This window comes from Canis lupus, chromosome 16 (genome assembly GCF_048164855.1).
Source record: "Canis lupus baileyi chromosome 16, mCanLup2.hap1, whole genome shotgun sequence".
Classification (NCBI taxonomy): Eukaryota; Metazoa; Chordata; class Mammalia; order Carnivora; family Canidae; genus Canis; species Canis lupus.
This window is the reverse complement of record NC_132853.1, coordinates 32,566,235-32,584,094: the sequence shown is the minus strand read 5'-3', so window position 1 is coordinate 32,584,094 and position 17,860 is coordinate 32,566,235.

Here is a 17,860-nt window from a genome sequence, read left to right as displayed (position 1 = left end):
CATAATACCCTCCAGTTCCATCCATGTTGAAGCAAATGGTGGGTAGTTACCTTTCTACTCTTTGATTCTGAGTTCAGTTACTTCTTTTCTTTTCTTTTATCATCTTTCCTTTTGTGAGTGAGAGAGTGTACAAGCAGGGGGAGGGGCAGAAGGAGATGGAGAGAGGGAATCCTAAGCTCCATGCTGGCTCAATCTCACCTGAGCCAGAATCAACAGTTGGACGCTTAAACCAACTAAGCCACCGAGGTGCCCCAGGATTTCCATCTTTTGTTATGGCTAAATAATGTATATATAACATATGCATGCATATGAATATGAAATATGCATACAGATATGTTATGCACATATTTTATTTGTATATATTTCATATAATATACACATGTATATGCATGATGTGTAATACAGTATACATACGCATATACAATCCATATTATATACACATGCTTATGTATATTGTAGAATATATGTAATATGCATATATGCATGACACATGTAATACGGTATACATAGGCATAAATTACATATATATTGCATATATGTGTTACATACTCATTCCACATTTTTTTTATTCATCCACTGATGGACATTTATTTTGTTTCCATATCTTGACTTTTGTGAATACTGTTGCAATGAATATGAGAGTGCATGTATCTATGAGATCCTAATTTCATTTACTTTGAGTAAATGATCATATAGCACTTCTATTTTTAATTTTATGAGGAACCTCCATACTGGTTTTCACAGTGGCTTTACCAATATACATTACTACCAACAGTGCACAAGGGGTCCTTTTCTCCACATCCTCACCAACATTTGTTATTTTGTCTTTTTGATAGTAACCATTTTAACAGGTGTGAGGTGATATTCAATGTGGTTTCAGTAAGCATGTCCCTGATGATTAGTGTGGTCATGTACTCTTTTCATGTACTTTTTGATAATTTGTATATCTTTTTTTGGAAAATGGTAATTGCACATTGATAACAATGTTGATGTTAAACATCTTTTTGTGTGATTATTTGCTATATGGATATCTTCTTGTATGAAGTGTCTGTTGGACTGGATTTGTTTTTCTTGTTGAGGTTTTAGTGTTTTTAAATGTATCTTAGATGCTAGTGTTTTGTTGGATATTTAACTTTGAAATATTTGTTTCCCGGCAGTAATTTGGCTTTTGGTATGCTTAACAAGGTATTTTGCAGAGTGAAAAGTTTTATTTTCAGTTAAGTCCAGTTTATCAAAAAAAATTTTTTTTGGATTGTTGTCAAATCTAAGAAATGTTTGACAGAGTCCAAATATTATCTGTTTCTTTCAAAAGTTTCATAGTTTTATATTTATAAGTTGCAGTCCATATTGAATTACCATTTTATTTATTTATTTTTTTTAATTTTTATTTATTTATGATAGTCACAGAGAGAGAGAGAGAAAGGCAGAGACACAGGCAGAGGGAGAAGCAGGCTCCATGCACCGGGAGCCTGACGTGGGATTCGATCCCGGGTCTCCAGGATCGCGCCCTGGGCCAAAGGCAGGCGCTAAACCACTGCGCCACCCAGGGATCCCTGAATTACCATTTTAAAGTGTAAGGACTTAAGCCTAAATTGCTTTTCCCCCTATATATATATATATATTCAAATAATTTTTCACCTTTGTCAAAAATTAGGCATATTTGTGTAAGTCTATTTCTTAGGGTTTTTTTTCAGTTCCATTGACTTATATGCTTATCCTTTCTCTAATAAAATAATCTCAATATCTATAGCTATATAAAGTCTTAAATAATGTAGACTGATTCTTTTTACATTATTATTTTTTAAAGTTTATTTTAGCTATTCTATTCCCTTTGCTTTTCCATAAAAGTGCTAGTATATTCTTGCCTAAATATATAAAATATCATGTTATAATTTTGATATTAATTGTATTAAACCTGCATATCCATATTTACTATAGAATCTTTAGATTAATATTGACTCTTCACATTCATAAACATATGTATCTTGATTTATATTTAGATCTTCTTTGTTTGCCCTTATCGAGGTTAGATAATTTCAGCTTTTAGATACTACACACATTTTGTTAGATTTACATCTAAGCATTTCATTTATTTTTGCAGTTATAAATGGCATAGAATTTTAATTTTGGTATCTATGTGTTCATTGATAGTATGTAAAAATACAAATGAATTTTGTGTGTTTATTTTGTTATCCTGTGACCTTGCTAACCTTCTTTTTAGTTTTAGTTGTAGGATTTTTGTTTGTAAATAGCTTGGGTATTTCTATGTAGACAGTCATATCATCTGTAAAAAGTGAAAGTTTTATTTCTGCTATCTGATCTGTATGAACTTTATTTTTTTTCTCTACTTACTATGCTGTCTACAATTTCTAGTACTCTGTTGATGAAGAGTGGTTAGAATAGAAAAACTTATTTTATTCCTGTTCTTATTAGAAAGACATTCAGTCCTAGATAACTAGGAATATAAGCTATAGAAGTCTTGTTTGTTTTGTTGTTCCTTTGTAAATGGCTCTGTATCAAATTGAAGAAGTTTCCCTTATTACTATATTTCTGAGAATTTTATTATGATGGATGTTGAGTTTTTTCACATCTCTTTTCTGTATAGATTGATGTGATCATGTGTTTCTTCTCTAGATTGTTGATATGGTAGATTATTTTGATATTGGGTGAACTATTGTAACTAGTGCTTTTAATGAATTATTAAAACTGACAACTTTAAGTTGTTGAATCTGTATGTAGATATACTTCTACTGTTCTCTCTCTCTTTTTAATGACCTTAGGATCTATAGTGACATCCCCTGTTTCATTCCTGATATTGGTAAATTGTGTTTTCTCTTTTTGTTGTTGTTGTTGTTGTTAATTTTACTAGGATGTGTCAATTTTATTAATGTGTTAAAAGAACCAAACTTTTGTTTCATTATTTTTTCCTGTAGCTTTGTGTTGCAATTTCTGTTCTTTCCATTGTTCTTTCCTTCCTTCTGCTTGATTTGGGTTTATTTTACTCTTTGTATATAATTTTGGTCAATGCTTTCAATGTTATATAATCTATATATAACTTACTACAGCCCGGTGATCTCATCATTTTACATATTTGAGTGTAGTTAGAAACTGGACGTCTCTTTATATTCCTTTACCCTCCATTACTTATAACACGAATGCCTTAAATATTTCCTCTACATACATTTAGACCCACACCAGATGTCCTTTTCACTGTTTTCTTCAAATGTTAAACAGAAGTTAGAAAACTCAAGATGAGAAATGGAAGTCTGCTGTATTTACTCATATTTTTGCATACTTTGTTGCTTCTTCCTGATGTTCTTACTGTTACAGTGTTGATGTTGGTCATGATTAGCTAGCTAAATATTCAAGGACATTCAAAAAGGGTGGAGATTTTTATATAAACAAGTAACTAGGGATCCCTGGGTGGCGCAACGGTTTGGCGCCTGCCTTTGGCCCAGGGCGCTATCCTGGAGACCCGGGATCGAATCCCACGTCGGGCTCCCGGTGCATGGAGCCTGCTTCTCCCTCTGCCTATGTCTCTGCCTCTCTCTGTGTCTCTCTTGAATAAATAAATAAAATCTTAAGAAAAAAATTAAAAAAAAATAAACAAGTAACTATGCCAGAAGAAAACTAAATAACAATTCAAATTTACCAGTTGTGTTTCCATATAGAAATAACAGTTGGAACTCTAGCTTGAGCTTAAACAATTAATTGAACACTCAGCAGAGTTTGCACTTGGAATTAAGTTCATGGGTTTATTCCATTTACATCATTCTATCATTAATATAGCAGATTCTGTTACTAAATTAAAATTCAAGGGTGTCACATTGCAAGGGGAAAAAGAAGTCTTTTAAAGTTATGTTTAGTGAAGTGGATTAAGTCAGAGCTATAGAATTTCTTTTTTCAAGCACAATACTCCCAAGAGAACTTGTTAAACTTTATTTTCACAATGTAAAGTATGCATTTTAAAATATGTCATTTCAATATACAATGAGGAATTTTTATTCCCATACTCTTACCTCTGTAAAACTCCTAAATTGTCAATTTACTTAGGAAGTTGGGAGACATTTTCTTTTTAATTCAGGATGCTTAATTGGATGCCAGTCTCTTAAATTTCTTGACTCTTTCGTTTCTTTAAAAAAAAAAAAAAAGGCAATATAATTTGGAGAAAAAAATGTGCAGACTATCTTATAAATAATGTGGGTGGATGCCAAAGAAATTTATGCATACTAATTAAGATATCTATTCATCTCAGTGAGTTTAATATTATGAAGCAAGTTTTTAAATTAATGGTATATGTACATCCAGTAATGTCATTTGTTAACATGATGTCTACTGGTAGAAAATCTTGCCATTAAAACATACAGATAGTTATCGGTAATTAGCATATATATTTTGCTTGCAATTTTCATTATGATATTATTTCAAACTTTTGGGAAAATATCAAGAATAGTAAAAGGAACTCCCATAAGGCATGTGATCCAGCTTCACGATTAGTTTGCATTTTCCCTATTTGCTCTATCATTTTTTTCTGTAAATATGCATATGAAAATTTTTATGAGCTATCTGAGAATAGGATGGAGATATAGTGCCCTTTTACTCCAAAATACTTTAATATTTCCTACATAACCATATTACAGTAAGTAACATGTGGAAATTTTAGTTGGATACAATACTGCTTAATCTATATCCCATATTCAGTATTTTTATTTTCCCCAAAATATTCTTTATGGCTATTTTTCTTTTTCCCTGGGCCATGAGCTCATATAAGTTTGTGAGCATTTTATTTATCATGTCTCTTTAGTCTTCTTTAAATCAGAACACTTCTTCAACCTTTCTTTGTGTTTCTTTTTCACTTTGACGTGTTTGATGAATACAGGTCAGATATTTTGTTTTGTTCTGTTTAAAGATTTTATTTATTCATGAGAGACACAGAAAGAGAGAGAGGCAGAGACATAGGCAGAGGGATAAGCAGGCTCCCTGTAGGGAGCCCGGATGCGGGACTCCATCCTAGAACTCGGGGATCACTCCCTGAGCCCAAGGCAGACACTCAACCACTGAGCCACCCAGGTGCCCCTAGGTCAGATTTTTGAAGAATGTCTCTAATTTGGATTTGTCTAATGTTTCCTCATGAATATATTTAGGTAATTCTTTTTTTGCAGGGGAAGGGCTAAGACAACTCTTTACTGCTGTTAGAAAAATGCAGTTACAATAATTTCTCTAGTTGTGCAAGAAAACACTGTCCCCAGATCTAGGAGGACCAGAAAATTTATAGCATCAGACAGAGGAAAACCAGGACAGGAAGCCAGAGCCTCTTGAGGGCAGAACTGGGTTTAAGACCAGGATATTTTCTTCCCACCCGCTCCTTACTCGAGTCCAAGGTTTTTACCCCAGCATCAGCTGCCAGGACATCATCCTTCATCCCAAGAGCCTAACAAAAATGATGGTAAATCTTTTGGAGCATATCATATGGAGAGACAGTTGTTGGTTTGTCAAAATTGGTGATGTTGGTGGCAATAATTTGATGGAGTATTCACTAGGTTTATTTAAATGTAAAGTGACTATTTTTCCTCTGTAATTAATGATTAATTTATAGAGCATACTTAGAAACTTTGTAGATATCAATGTTCCTTATCAAACTTTCATTAAGTAGTATTAGCATACATTGATAATTTTCTACATTTCTCATTCTTTATATGTATATTCATTCTATTTATAGTTGGCATTCTACTGTAAGAAGAAATATCCTTCCTGAAATTATTTATTGATATCTTTAAATCAGTAGAGACTTTCAACTTCTCATTTTATGCAATGATTTATAACTTGTTACAATCATTATTTATTTTGAAGCTCAACTTTGCCTAGAGTTGGCTGCTCAGGATCCTTCTAAACTGTTTACTTATACTTTTTGATGTAACTCATTCTTTGAGCTTTTCCTTAGTATCTCTTTTAACAAGATGTCCCAGGATCAACTTTATCCTATTCTGGAAATCAGTTTTTAGGAACTATTTATTTATTTATTTAGTCCTTTTTGATGCAACAGTACTTTATAGCATTAGGTCACAGAGCCGGTCTTGATTTCCTTTAGTGGCAAATAATGTTTAGTAAACAAAATTTGGATGTTACATGAACTCATTACTATTTGTGTATCAAGATATCTAGGCCCTTTCATCAAAAGATAGGATTAGATAGGATTAGCTGCTTATTTGTCTATTTATCTATCTGTGTATCTATCCATCTACCTATATATCTATCATGTATCCGTCTGAAAAAATGATTCTATGCCATAGGATGCAATTTAATTTCCCCTCTTAAGCTTCTTTTTAATCTCCCTCTCCAGTGGCTCTCATTATCCCCAATTATATAAGCTTAAACCTAGAATGTTCAGAAATTACTTTTAGAATTGCAAACACATAGCACTGTGAAAAGCAAAATAAATTTGAATCCAATATTTTTAGTTTCTTTTTCTGTTTGAGATAAAATTTATACACATGAAAATGCACAGATCTTAAACATACAATTAGATGAGTTTTGAAAAGTGAACACCCATGCAAATTATACCCCTATTAAAGTATAGAGCATTTTATTGCTTCATAAAGTTCCCTCATATGCCTTCATGTCAACTCCCTCTTCTTATTCTAGAAGATCCATTTTTCTGAAAAGTTCTTTGGTATAGATTAGCTTGGCCTATTTTAGAATGTCATGTACATGGAGCCATACATTATGTGCTTTTTGTTTTTGCTTCTGGCTTCATTCTCTCAGCATATGTGTGACATCTACCAGCATTGTTGAATCTTTTATATATATAAAAGGTGTGTGTGTGTGTGTGTGTGTGTGTATGTATATATATACTTTTGGAGTCATATTCTATTGAATGAATACCAATATCCTTATGCATTTCCTTATGCATTTCTTCTTTGGACATTTATATTGTTTCTAGTTTGTGATTATTCTGAATATTACTGTTATGATAGTCCTATACAAGATTTTATTGATATATATGTATATATATATATACATATATCTTGACTAAGTATCATAAGGTATATGTGTATACATACGTACATACATACACATATATATATCTTGAGTAAATATTATAGGATATATGTGCAGGGTTATAGAATTGGTATATATTTATCTTTGTAAGAAACTTCTAAAGTTTTTTTTCAGAATGGTTCACTTTACATTCCCACCAGAAGTTTATGAAAGTCTGGCTGAGGGGCACACCCGAGAGGCTCAGTGGTTGAGTGTCTGCCTTTGGCTCAGGTCCTGATCCTGGGGTCCTGGGATCGAGTCCCACATTGGGCTCCCTGAATGGAGCCTGCTTCTCCCTCTGCCTATATCTCTGCCTCTCTCCCTCTGTCTTTCATGAATAAATAATAAAATCTTTTTAAAAATTCTGGTTGATCTATACATTTGCCACCGTTCTGTGGCGTCAGGCTTCTCTATTTTTTATTGTTTACTATTTCTGTTGTTTTTCAATTATATTTTCAATTTTATTTTAGGCATTCTACTATGTATGTGGTAGCACATTATAAATATAATTTGCATTCATTTTGCATTTGACTGATGATCTCATGTGCTTACTGACTATATGAATATGTTTCTTTAGAAATATTATCAAGTTTTTAGACATTTTAAGCTACTGTTTGTTATTTTATTAAGTTGTTAGAATTCTTCATATGCCTACCCATGCTTTGTAAATATTTCCTTTCAATTTGTTGGTTTGCCTATTTTTGGAATAATATTTTGATGGATAAAAGAAAGATATTTCTTTTAATTTCTTCTTGGATTATTATTTTTTAATTTGAAGATGTAATTGGCTTTATTAAGCAGTGTATGAATAGAGGAGATGTCCTCTAGCAAGCAGAGAAATGAGTTATGAGTTCCTAAAGCTATTATTTTTAATTTTTTAAACCATTTTTTCTTTCTATTCTTTAGGATAGATATATATATCCAATTTCACTAATTTTTTTCTCTATTATTTCCAATCTGCTATAATTGAATTTTTAAAATATCAGATTTTTTTATTTTTTAATCATAGAATTTCCATTTTATTAAATTTTCAAATTTCCATTTGCTCCTGATATCCCCATATATTATTTCATTATGATTATGTTTTGAAGTCCTTGAGCACATTTAAAATAACTCTGTGTTAAAGACCTATGTGAAAAATCCATCTGGATTGTGACTTTTTGTGTTTACTACAGGTCACATTTGTCTCTTCAGAGATCTAATTATGTGTGGTTATTTGTCAGACATTGTAGATATGAGACAGCATAGATTATGTTATCGTTTAATTACTGACATTATTTTAGTTCTATCAGAACTGATTCAATTCCTTATTTGGGTAGATCTCTAAGTATTGGACTTTGTTCCTAGGGCATATCATGATTGCACTAAATGAATCTAATTCCTTAAAATGGACATTCTGCTGTCTTACCTGAATGCCTCATGTATTTAATGAGGTCTCAGCACTTAGGTTGAGCTGGAACTCTAATATATTCCATTCTTACTAAGTCATTGACATCACTATTCAACTGCCAGTCCTCTGACTGGTGCTTTCTGCTAAGCCTGTGTAATCTTACCCACAGTGAATGCCCACACATTTGTGTGGGCTTCTCTTTCTGCACACATGCCAACATTACTGGTGTGTTGTCACGAATTCTAGCTGCTTTGCCTAAATATCCTGGAACTCTGCTCACCAAAACTGCTATTCCACTTTTGGTCCATTTTCCTGCTCTACTACAGGAAAGTGCTCAAGACAGAAAAGCAAGGCAATTTTGACATGATCGATAAGCCAACCTTATGTGTTTTTCTTCTTTAAAGGATCATATTCCTGTGCTACATGTTGTTCAAGGTCAATAAATACTGTTTTTTAGTATATATATTTTTAAATTTTACAGTTGTTTTCAGTAGGCGGCTAGGTCTAATAGTAGTTATTCTGTTTAGTCAACAATTGGTCAGCAGCAGGTATTTTTTTGTGTGTAAAAATGATTATATTACTTCATAAAACTTTCTTTTTTTTTTCTTTCCTCCCCTGTTTGTTAGGAATATCATTGACATACAGAATTGTGTAAGTTTAAGGCATATGGCCTAATGATTTGACTTACATGTATTGTGAAATTATTGCTATAGTAAGTTTAGTCAACATCTGTCATCTCATATGGATACATAAAAAAAGGAAAAAAGTTACTTTTTTAAATAGACTACAGCAAACTTTAGCTGTATGAATGAATTTTTATGCTCTGTGTGTATATTATTTAATTGCCTAGATATCATATTTAATAAACTGAGCTCTACTTTTCTGTTTAAAAGATTTATTTATTTGTTCCGGGGGGAGGGGCAGATGGGGTGGAGAATCCCAAGCAGACCCAAGTTGAGTGCAGAGCCTCACTAGAGATTTGATCCCCGGACTTCGATATCAGCACCCCAGCCGAAATCAAGAGTCAGATGCCTAATGAACTGAGCCACCCAGATGCCTCTTTGCTCTATCATCATGTAGTCTTTTATTTTTCATTTTGTAAAGTGGTGTCAATTACCACCAACTTTCTATAGCTCTTTTTTTTTTTTAAGGATTTATTTATTTACTTTAGAGAGAGAGAGAGAGCTCATAAGAGGGAGAGGAAGAGAATCCCAAGCCGACTCCCTACTGAGCATGGAGCCCCCTGCAGGGCTCAGTCTCAAGACCCTGAGATCATGACGTGAGTCGAAACTAAGAGTCAGTGGCTCAACCAACTGAGCCACCCTGGAGCCTAAACAGCTCCTTAAGAAATAAAGGAGTTTATCTACATGAAAATTCTTTGAAAGCTATAAAGTCCTAGAAAATCAGAGGTATTATTATTATTATTATTATTATTATTGTAGTCCCTGCCTGTGTCTGCAGGGTATATGTTCCAAGACCTCCCTGTACATGCCTGAAACCAAGGACAATACCAAACTCTATGTGTACTGGTTTATTCTATACATATGTACCTATAATAAAGTTTAATTTATAAATTAGGCACACTACGAGATTAACAACAGTAACTAATAGTAAAATAGAACTATAATAATATGCTGTATTAAAGTTATGTGAATGTGGTCTTTCTCTTTCAAAATATCTTTTTTTAAAAGATTTTATTTATTTATTCATGAGAGACAGACAGAGAGAGAGGGGCAGAGACACAGGCAGAGGGAGAAGCAGGCTCCACGCAGGGAGCCCAATGCGGGACCTGATCCCAGGTCTCCAGGATCAGGCCCTGGGCTGAAGGCAGCGCTAAACTGCTGAGCCACCTGGGCTGCCCTCAAAATATCTTAGTGTACAATACTCACCTTCTTCTTGTAAGGATGTGAAATTAGATGCCTACATGATGAGTCAAAGCGGGGTGAATGATGTAGTCCTTGTGACATTAGCATTAGGTACTCTTGACCTTCTGGCAATGGAAGGAGGATCATCTTGCTTCCAGACCTCAACTGATCTGGAGTAACTGAAACAAGATAAGGAAGGACTCTGTATAGGATAGAAGTAAACTGTAATTCAGTCTTTGACCACTAATTATAATAGAGAGAAATTAGAGTTGGTGGTTCTCTCTGTCTTTTTCTTAGTGATTTTGAGAGTGTGAGAGAAAGAGAAACAGAGAGAGAGAGAGAGAGAGAAAGAGAGAGAGAGAGAGAACATGAGTAGTAGGGAGGGGCACAGAGAGCAGACCCCCCACTGAGCAGTGAGCCCTATGCAGGGCTCCATTCCAGGACCCTGGGATCATGACCTGAGCCAGACACTTAACTGACTGAGCCACTGGGGTGCTCTAAATTGATAGTTCTTAATGGTATTGAATTTAATTTTTTGATAGCATTAAAGTGGTAAAAATGAGATTCAATTTATTTTTACTGAGCATGTAAAGATGACTGAGCAATTCTAAGTTTTAAATAATTAGATGAAAAATAGGAATTTTCCTAAACTGTATCTTATTTTCCTAAATAGATGTAGTTATAAAGCTTCTAAGTAATTCCACAGAATAATATTGGTGATTTTAGAAAATATACTGGTATCTTCAAATCCAGGCCTTCACTTGGCTGGTGACCTCCTCAGATCTGTATTTTTTAGTTACCACATGAGTAAATTAACTTTTTAATTTAAATTAAGTATTTCTTTTTTGCCAGTTATAAGTTATTTTATTTAAAAGTTTAATACACTGGCACTGTTTTTTTTTGATGTTGTAGTTATTGTTGTTTGTAATGAACCTTTTAAGAAATGCATGATTTTATTTACCAGAATATTTTTCCAAGGTTACCCTCTGGGAGAAAATTAGTTTCTTGAAAATACAAGCCAAATACGTTAGTCATAATTTTATGGTTTTAAAAAGAGTAACAGTGACATAAGAATGTTTGGCATGGAACACAAAATCCTATTAGCAGCAAACATCTGTGACAGTCTAAGAGTGGCACACACCACAGGAATCTATTACAGGGCTAATCATTCTCCTGAGTTTTTTCTGGGGATCTAGCAGAGAAATTCTGTTGTCTCAGAAAGGGACATTTACTTCTTCCCAATTTAGCAAAATTAATTTAAATTGGCTGGCAACTTATCATACCATCTGCAGGGGGTATTCCAAAGGAGGAAGAAGACAGAAAGAAAAAGCATCCAGGCACCATTTAGAAAGGTAAGCAGGGGTTTTAAGTTTGTGTAGAAGGAAAGGGGAAGCATGGTAGTCATCAAACAATCTAAGATTACTTTTCTCCAGAGCCTAAATGGATTACATTGCTCTCCGTTTACATTACTTATCTCCATTAGATAACATGATCTGATTTTAGATTTGCTAATACTCAGTTTAGGAGGGATTTCTAGCAAAGCATGTTCCCCAAATTGGAGAATTATAAAGACAAGGAAGATAGAAGTTTTCCTCTGAAGTATACAGATACATTTTGTTCTGCCTGGTCTGAGGGAAGGTCCTGTGATTGGTCAAGGAAACCAGATAAAGACAATTGGGAGAAATACACTGATTCATTGTCAATCTTCTCTAGAAGACAAGGAGAGAGAGAAGGGGGAGAAAAAGATGGGAGACAGGCAAGGAGAAGAAGGAAGTAGAGAGAGAGGGAGAGGGGAGGAGGAGAGAAAATACTATAAGGAGAGTAAATAGAATGATGTGCAGATAGAAAAAAAGAACACAAAGAAGAGAAGAAGTAGAGCAAGTAGAGAGAGTAAAGAAATAATATAAATTGTATGTCAAATATCTCTTGATTCAAAATCCTTATTTGGGGGCTACTTTAAAATTCTTTTTATACTTGGCTAACACAGTTATGTATGTGTAGAGAAAACAGACCCCCAGTCTTTTTCAATGAGTGATTCTCATGATCACAACAGTGGCCATGGATAATTCCAGTTAATGGGTCACAATTGAACAGCAACTCAAATGGTCAAACAGAAAACTCACTGCATTGATTAAAAGCATGAAGCAAAAGCTATTATGAAAGAAAAGGTATAAGAAACAGGTTGAAACATGTTTCTCTTGATATCTATCTATCTATCTATCTATCTATCATCTATAATTTGTGTGTGTGTTTGTCTCTCTCTCTCAAGAGTTAGGAGGAAAAGTTCTAAGCCCTTTTATCCTATCAATGTCCTACGTTAACTATAGTGGTGAAGGAATAGCCAATGCATTCTGAACCCAGTGTGTACACATATGGATGGACATTTTTGAGTTCTTCACTTCCTCTGCATTTTTGTTGTTGTTGTTGTTGATACTCATGGATTGTTAGTTTTCTTTCTCCCATTTATCCTGCATTTCAGAGCAAAGCCAGATCTATGAAGTATCATTTACAACAATGTGCAACTTCTGTTAACGAACATTTCTCAAGATAGAAGGCAATATGCAGGTGGTCAAAGGAATATATGGTGCTAAATTTTACTTTTTTGGCAGTACCATATGTGCCATTCCTAGTATATTTTGGATTAAATTATATTCAGTGAAATGATCTGAGAATATAAGCATTATTTTTTTCTTCCTTCCTCTCTCCCTCCCTTTCTTCCTTCAAGAAATATGTTTCAATCACTACACGACTCATTTACAAAATAACTTTTGGAATAGAGCCTACTTAGAATTACTCATTATTTATTTCCCTAGCATTTTTCTTAAGTCTTGGTACTGCATTCTGCCTTCACCCAAATTTGTCACAGTGCATTTGATTAAGATAAGTAAAGATTTTTGGGGAACATTTACATTTGTATTATACATTTATTTTGATTATATTTGCATTTACCTTGATTTGAAAACCATATCTACCTTTTTATAGTTTGGTTCACATTTTTAGTTTTCTAATAATACTTCTCATAGATCTATGAAATCATGTACATTCATGTACATTGAATGTGGGTAGATGTATAAGATAGTCTCTGAAGATATATGGAAATAATTGCAGGAAAATATTTAAGTAGGACAATAGATATCTACACAGAATGCTTCGGGAGCACAAAATTTATATAAATGTTTACTGCAAAAGGTGAGGAAAATTCCACAGAAATGGTTTAAATTTAATCTTAGAGTTTCAAGAGATCCATGGGGAATGGAAGATGGTGGGTAAGAGTAGAGCCTGTAAGGAGCAATCAACATTAGGGGCTTAGGAGGAGAGGAGAAAGGGTAGGGTGGAACTATTTATTCATTTAGCAAATAGCTGTTGATCCTAGTCACTCTTCCTAGGCACTGGAAAGACAGCCATGAATAAAATGGGGGAAAAAATCGCATTTGCTAAACTTAACATTCTGGTAAGGGTTACATTGACTGTCTGTGAAGGGACCTGAGTGCTATTCTAAGGAGGTCCATCAAATAGGAATTTAGAATCCACTGGGGTTTCATTAAGATTGTGAGTGATATGATGGAATCTACATTTAAGAACAGTAATTTTGGGGCATTTTGATAGATGGACTATGAGGAATGATGAGGTATGAAATAATATTAAAGGAATATGGAATGAAGTTAAAGCAGAGGTAGAGGATGTAGACAGGAGGAAATATAACAGGTATTAAAAGGTAGAAATGATAAGACTTGGAAACTGATGAATAAGACTTAAGACTAGACAAATATGAATTTGATATTTTTTACTTAAGTGATTGAGTTTTTCAAATTTGGTATGGTATGTGTGTGTAAAGTCAGGTCCTATTTATTTTTTCTAAGATTTTATTTTTAAGTAATCTCTACACCCAATGTGGGTCTTGAACTTAGAACTCTGAGATCAAGAGTCACATGCTCTACTGACTAAGCTAGCTGGGTGCCCCTCCTATTTCTTCAATTCCTAGTAAAGATAATAAAGTGCAGATTTGGGGGGGGGTGCCTGGGTGGCTCAGTTGGTTAAGTGTTGCCTTGGGCTCAGATCATGGTCTCAGGATTCTGGAATTGAGCACCGTGTCTGGCTCCCTGCACAGTGGGGAGTCTCCTTCTCCCTTTCTCTCTGCTCCTCCTCACCCCCACCCAGTTGTGCACTTGCATTCTCTCTCTCTGTCAAATAAATAAATAAAATCTTAAGGAAAAAAACAAATTGCAGATTTGGGTGAATGCATACAAGGGGGAAGAGATGAGCCATAATGCCAAAATTCTGACTTATGTGAAGTCTGTAGAGTTCAAGAGAAAAGCCTAAACTGAAGCTGTATGGGGCCATATAAGGTATGGAGTAGTTGAAAGATTGGAGATAGAAAGAGATCCTGTATGAAGACAAGGCAAAGAATAGATTTTAAAAAGCAGGATACTTAGATGAAGTCATCAGAGACTACTTATTATTTATTTGTTTATTTGTTTCTTTTTTTGAAGCCCTATTGAGCTGTCAGCATTACGTGTTGAACATGTGGTTGGTCTGATTATTAGATCACAGACTTATGGTTAGAGAAGACTATATTTCTAAACAGAAACAACATTAGAGTTTATTCCAAATTACTTTGCATACACATGATGCATGAGAAGATTCTCTCAAATGTGTTTTTTTGCTCCAGAAATTTTTTTTTTAAGATTTTATTTATTTATTCATGAGAAACACAGAGAGGAGAGAGAGACAGGCAGAGACACAGGCAGAGGGAGAAGCAGGCTCCATGCAAGGAGCCTGAAGTGAGACTTGATCTCGGGTATCCAGGATCACACCCTGGGCTGAAGGCAGCGCTAAACTGCTGAGCCACCGAGGCTGCCCCTCCAGAAATTTTCTTTGCACAAATGGTCATATTCTGAATTCACTAGGATATCTCACTTTTAAATCAATAAATCAGTATTATAATTATTTATTATGTGCCCATTACCAGGCTCAGTGTTGGTGTACCCCTCCACATTTGAGAACTGCTCAGAAACCAACCGTGGAATCAATGGCTTGATGCCTAGATATATCTGTTTCTGTGTTAAACGAGCCTTGGAAATTGTGTACAATTTCATCTTCAGGTTGTACTATGTGTGGCATTGAGAATTTAGCTTCTAGCTTTTTGAAAGAATAAGTTATAAGCCAATCTGGCAGTCGAGTAGAGGACAATATTATTGTTAGGATTTTCAATAGTTTCCCCAGAAAACAGGATTGATGTTTCCATTATGACACAATGCCATAAATACAGCTATTTACTGCTGCCTGCTATGTTCTCTTTCCCTTATTCTTTGTCTATCTCTGCAAATTTTTAGGCTAGACATTCAGTGGTGATCTGAGGGCCCATAATTTTGAGAATGATTTGAGAGGGAGAGGCTCCCTCTCAGGGCATGAACATTTCATTCACTTGTGTGTCAATACACCTGCCTTCTGTAATTGCAGAGAGAGCAGTTTGTTCCTTTCCACTGTCCTGTGAGTGAAAACACCCGGCATGCCTAGAAACCTACCTCAGGGCTAAGGCAGTTCCAGAAGGAGGGGGCTGGGATGCCTAGTTTCTGAAAAACAAAAACAAAAATAAAAACCAATAACAATAACAACATAATGGAGAGCAGTAGCCTATACAACCTTGTGTTTCATATTTTAAGCTATGTAGAGTCAAGTCTATTGGAAAAGACCAAGGAATAATGTAATATGAACTTGGTGAGTTTTGAACTTTCTCCATGAATGTTATTTTGGTCATCCCATATATTTCCTCACAGTATTGACACTTAAATAGGTTTATTTGTTTGCCTTGATGGACAGAAATTGAGGGAGACTCCATGAAAAGTTGGATTTTTATCTCCAGTCTGTGTGCCTGTGTGCATGAGAAATGGTCCCAAGGAATACACAGCAGATGATGACAAGCCCCTCAAAAACCTTAGCAAATCTAAAGCAAAGTCAAGGTTGTGGTGTGCACATCCCACCAGCACCCATACTTAACTAAAAAGATAATAATAATAAACCATATATGGCACTGGGACTGCAAAATGTAGACACCTGGATGGATACCCACCACCCTGTAAATATTTTCATTGACTTTTCTTTCTATAATCTGTGTTCTTATCATAGGGCCAAGCTGAAATATGTTTTGTCCTTGCCATGATTTTTCCCTTTTATAAATTAAGGCTTTCAGATTTTTAAAATATCTTTATACCTGGACTTGGGTTTCTATTTTATCTGCTGTGACTATGTATCATTTTTATAACTAAAATCAAACTTTTAGCATGTCTTCTAACTTCCATTTTTTCCCCCTTTAATTTAAATGAAGTAATGATAGTATGCTTTACATTAGGACCAGTGACATCAAATATCAAAAGGTTAAAAAAAGCGGCATCTGGATGGCTCATTTGGTTAAGCATCTGACTTGGTTTCGGCTCAGGTCATGCTCTCATGGATTGTAGGACGAAGTCCCACAATGAGCTCCTTGGTCAGCAGGGAGTCAGCTTGAAAGATTCTCTCCCTCTAGCCCTTCCCCTCCCCTCTCTTTCTCTTTCTCTTTCTTTCTCTGTCTCTTTCTCTCTCTCTCTCAAATAAATAAATGAATTTGTTTTTTAAGGATAAAATCAAAGTGATATACCCAGGGTTACCCATCTTCAGATGGTGGAGTGTAAAGATATAGGAATAAATCAATTTTACCCAAGTAGCAGTGTGGTTTTTGATTGGAATGTTTAATTTTCTCTTTAGCCAGAAAAATAAAGATTGCTTTTTCCTTTCTTCCCACCCCACTTCATTCTTCCTTCTATTCCTCATTCTTCCGTATAGAACCAAAATGTCTGGAGTGAATCTTGGGAAACAAAGAAGGAGTATTATTGATTAGTTTATTCTGTAGATATTTACTGAGTTCTTACTACAGGTCAGGCACTGTGCTACAATATGGCTTGAGGAAATCTTGCTTTTGGTAGTGTATACTGCCCATGAGGGTAGCATTTCAAAAGTCCTGATTCTGAAGTGGAGAAAAAGATTGGCAGGGAGACATTAACTCAGATTCTTATATTAATTTACTGGGATAATATTAAAAATATATATTGAAGAGTATAATGCAAATTTATATTTGGAAAAACTCTAATCCTTTCTTTAAATGCAAATTTTAGACAATAAAACCCTGCAGAATTAAAAAAAGTAAAACACTGGAGTGGCATGAATGTAAAAGATTGAGGAACTTTGTGTTATTTTATTTTTAAATTTTATTTGTTTATTCATGAGACACACACACACAGAGAGAGAGAGAGAGAGAGAGAGAGAGAGAGAGAGCCAGAGACACAGGCAGAGGGAGAAGCAGTCCCCATGCAGGTAGCCTGATGTGGGACTTGATCCCAGGACTCCAGGATCACGCCCTGGGCAGAAGGCAGGTGCTAAACCACTGAGCACCCAGGGATCCCCAGAACTTTGTGTTAATAGTGTACTTTATATGTATATAATGGAGAGCAGTAGCCTATACAACCTTCTGTTTTATGTTATAATATATTCAGGAGTCACATCCATCAGTTAATTTCTTTCTTTCTTTCTTTCT